The sequence below is a fragment of the Narcine bancroftii genome, chromosome 9, assembly GCF_036971445.1.
Source record: "Narcine bancroftii isolate sNarBan1 chromosome 9, sNarBan1.hap1, whole genome shotgun sequence".
NCBI lineage: Eukaryota > Metazoa > Chordata > Chondrichthyes > Torpediniformes > Narcinidae > Narcine > Narcine bancroftii.
This window is the reverse complement of record NC_091477.1, coordinates 6,897,986-6,902,288: the sequence shown is the minus strand read 5'-3', so window position 1 is coordinate 6,902,288 and position 4,303 is coordinate 6,897,986. Positions and strand designations below refer to the sequence as shown.

At 42.3% G+C, this 4,303-nt stretch overlaps 1 long non-coding RNA gene across 1 annotated transcript in view; it reads left to right on the top strand.

Moving 5' to 3' along the window:
• The window catches only part of LOC138742811 (uncharacterized), an 8,085-nt gene extending 4,704 nt beyond the window's left edge, over nucleotides 1-3,381 (top strand). The window contains exon 3 of the long non-coding RNA XR_011344419.1: nucleotides 2,215-3,381. This is a non-coding gene — a long non-coding RNA (uncharacterized lncRNA). The remainder of the gene's footprint in view (nucleotides 1-2,214) is intronic.
• The last annotated feature ends 922 nt before the right edge of the window (nucleotides 3,382-4,303 follow it).

Sequence of the window (4,303 nt, the reverse complement as noted above, 5' to 3'; positions counted from 1 at the left end):
ACAGTGTGGCACGGATGCAGCAGATAAAATGGTTCGGACGTCAATTCACAGGAACATAAGAGTGGCAGAGAAGATCCCTCCCCCACCCCCCACATCGACGTGATCTGCAGGGATTGTTGTCTGAAGAGGGATTGTAAAATCAATAAGTTTCAAATTGATATTAAGGGAGAGCCACAACATTGTTCCACTAATGTGCTCTGCTGGTATAACTTGAAGAAACCAGAAGTTGTCTTAAAGAAACATATAAAATTCTTTCGGGATTGGACAGTCTAGATGCAGGAAGATTGTTCCCGATGTTGGAGAAAACCAGAACAAAGGGTCTAATTAAAACAAGGTTAATATTTTAGGACTGAGATGAGAAAAAATGTTTTCTCTCAGAGAGTAGTGAACCTACGGAATTCTTTGTCACAGGAAGTAGTTAAAGCTGGTTCTTTATCTATATTTAAGATGGGGTTAGATTTGGCCCTTGTGGCTAAGGGGATCAGGGGGTATGGGAAGAAGGCAGATACTAAGTACTGAGTAGATGATCAGCCATGATCAAAATGAATGGCGGTGGAGGCTTGAAGGGCCAAATGGGCTGCATTTACATTTACATTTCTATGTTTGTTTTGAGAGTTGATCAAAATATGGTGAGAATTGCTTTCAGAATATATTTGCTTCCACCTGTCACTAAGGACTCTTGCAAATTTCTGCAATGCGTGGGGAACGTTCTGACAGGATGCATCACTGACAAATATGGAGGTGCCAATGCACAGAACAGGAAAAGGCTACAGCGAGCTGTGAACTCAGCCAAGGTCATCATGGGTACAAGTCTTCACTCCATCGAGGTCATCTACTAGAGGTGGTGTTTCAAAAAAGTGGTCTCGATCCTCAAGGACCCCCGCCACCTACCCAATGCCCTTTTCTCACTGCTACCGTCAGGAAGGAGGTACAGATGCCTGAAGATGAAGACCCAGCGGTACCAAGACAGCTTCTTCCTGTCTGCCACCAGATTTCTGATTGAACCACAGACTCGACTTCAGTTTCTCTTATTTTGCATTGATTTATTTATTTTTAAAATGAAATTTATGGCAATATTTACACCTGTAATGCTGCCACAAAACAAAATGTATTCCATGACACGTTCCTAATGATAAATTCTGATTCTACTGCTCCTGGTAGCCCATTCCAGACACCGATCACACTCTGTGTAAAACACTTGGCCTAAGTAAAATTGCACCAAAACACTGGAAGAAATCAGCTGGTCTTGCAGCATCCTTAGATAAAGATATATTGTCAACATTTCAGCCCTGAGCCCAAGGAATAAGGAAAGAATCAGCAGAAAGCAGGATAGGGAGAGTGCCGGCTGGGGGAGGAATCCAGGCCAATGGAATGTGTTAATTGGATACGATAAGGGAAGAGGTGAAAATTGATTTTGTCCATGTGAAAGGAGACAGAGGGAAACAGAGCTGGGAGGAGACGACGGGGGTGGGGTGGGGGTAGGTGGGAGGGGTTTAAATGAAAAGCAGAGAAGATGATGCTAATGCCATTGGGTGCCCAGATGGAAGACGAGGTGTTGTTCCTCTAATTTGCGGTCTGGCAGTGCATGAGACCATGGACAGACATGTCAGCAAAGGAGTGGGATGTGGAATTGAAACATTCCATAGAAAACCATCCAAATTTGTCCAACCTCTCCTCATAGTTCGTACCCTCCAATTAAAACAACATCCTGTCAAATGTATTCTATACTTTTTCCAAAACCTCCGCACACTTTCTCAAGCATTGAGGCTTTGGAAAAATGGAGGCTGCCATTTAAGGGGCAGGGCATAGACTGAAATCATGAAATTTTTTTTTTTGATGTGGTCAGTAGGAGAGAAATACAGAAGAAACCAAATAAATTTTACTGCTTCACAGGGAAGGGGGCCCATAAACTTTGAGCAGACTTCGAAGGGGGCCACAGCAAAAGAAAAGTGGTTGAGAATGACTGTCTGGAAGATAGTGTTCCACCTTGCCAGCAGCAATTGAGAGACAGATGGGTTGAAATTAACTCAAAATTTATTAACAATTGTCAATAATAGAATTAACTCAATAAACTTAACACCCGAGCATAAGCCTTTATGGCAACTATATACTCACAACAGATACTTATACCATGTAAGCGGACCCCAAAGTCCTTTCTCCCTTGATGAGTAAAAGATTACTCGATTATGGTTGTCCTCTTTTCTCTCCTTCCAGGAATATTCCTCGAACTGCACTGCAATCCAGCGTAAAGGCATGAATCCTGGAAAATCCAGTGGTTCAGGCATCAACAGTGGGGAAATTCATTTGACACTTCTAATCGATGGCCTCTTTTTTAATGAGAACAAGGACTGGATAGAGATGGATCTGTTTTAAGGTGCAGAGGATTGGGGAGAGGAGGTAAGAATGAGAAAGGGCAGACAAAAAGATACCTGGCACGAGAGGGAGAGGGTGCTTGCAGACCGACCTTAGTTCCCATTGAAATTACATCTGGACTGTAAAAGGTAAACACTTTCAAAACCCTCATTATGTCCTTCAGTTCTGTAATCTTTCATGAAAGTGGTATGTCCTCTACCTCCTGATGCTAGATCATCTCCAAATTTAATAGCCTTAAGTTGCCAAGGCGACTTGAAATCTGGATTTCCTTCTCTGCTGCTTTTTCTTCTCATAAGGGACTCATTAAATTCTAACTCTTTGCCAGGCATTTGATCACCTGCCCTCGTGTCTTGAAAATTGCTCAGACTCTTTTTGCCACATTAAAGGCTGCAGAGTATAACAGGTTCAAGGGATTAAATAGATGACATATTCCCCCCACCACGCACCCAGGACAGAAAGTTTCAAAAGCTTACTCATGACTTTTAAGATGAAGCTCAAGATTCTTTTATTGTCAAGCAAGCACACCAACTTAGTTTGCCCAGTAAAGGCACACGAAGAGGTGCCACTGATCCAACAGCCCGATGGAGACGAGGCAGAGAGACATCGAGTGTCCGCCACCTCCTCCGATGCTACTGCCCCTTGGACGCAGAATTTTGAGTTAATTTCAACCCATCTGTCTCTCAAATCGATGCTGGCCCTGATCACACAAACAGGAGCCTTAGCCCAAGCCCTTATTGTTTTCAGCCCCCCTGGGAGATTTTGAACCATCGAACTTGAACAGATCACATAAAACATCATGAGGGTCAACTGGTCATTTCACTAAATATTTTTTTCTACTAAACCAAAGCATACAGCTCCTCATTTATAACATCCTGCACAATACTGTTGTATATCTAATGGCTCCCAAGGCGAGTGTTGTATTAAAGGGTGACTTACTCTGGTAATATATGTACCTGAATCACCAGGAAGCCTTTATTACTTAGCAATTCAAGCATATGTTGTGACAAATATGGTACTCAGTTAAAGTCAAACTCAACAGTCATTAAAACCACGTTATATCATGTAGAGCCATATTCGATGAAAATGTCAAGATTAGTGTCATTAATTAGGTTATTGGAGCTTCTCTATTTAAACATTTTACACATTGCTGATGTGACTCATGTTCATTAGAAATTCAAGCTCTGTGTGCATTATTAATGGATTTCTAAGTGGGATATAATGTGAACGTTGAACTGGAAAGCTTACCTTCTTTAGGGATTTAACCAGTTGAGTGATTCCCTGTAACCAGCTGAACTGTTCCTCCCTGCCCCTGACGTGAGTGTCAGGTGACTAATCGACCAATAGGTTCACTCCCTCCTGGAGAACTTGGTCACAGGTGCTGCTGCCCATAAAGGTTATGCTGGTACCGGACATGGCCACGTTAAGATTGGACAACACGTTTAGCGCAAGGCTAATACAGTGCCAGACACCAGGTGCTGCCAATAAGGAGTTTGTACATTCTTCTTGTGTCTGTGTGGGTTCCTCCCACACTTCAACACGTACATGTTTGGTAAGTTAATTGGGTGGCATTGGTCTCATCGGCTGGAAGGGCATTCTGTATCGTTCAAATTTTAAATTGGAAACATGAAAAGAATACAATAGCCAAACCTGATCACTCTGTCAGTAATACCTTCCACTCACTGAACAGCCTCAAACATACCACAACTGATAAAATGTAGCAATATTCCCAATAGGTGCACAGGACATTTATTTTATTATAATAACTGGGGCCAATCTGTTTATATATATTTTAAGTGAGAAATAATTTAAAAAAATTAAACTAGATGCCCAGCATCTAACAGGCCCTTACGGCCCACGAACCCATGCCTGCCAATTATACCCAATTAACCTACAACCCACGGCAAGTTTTGAATGGTGGGAGGAAACTGGA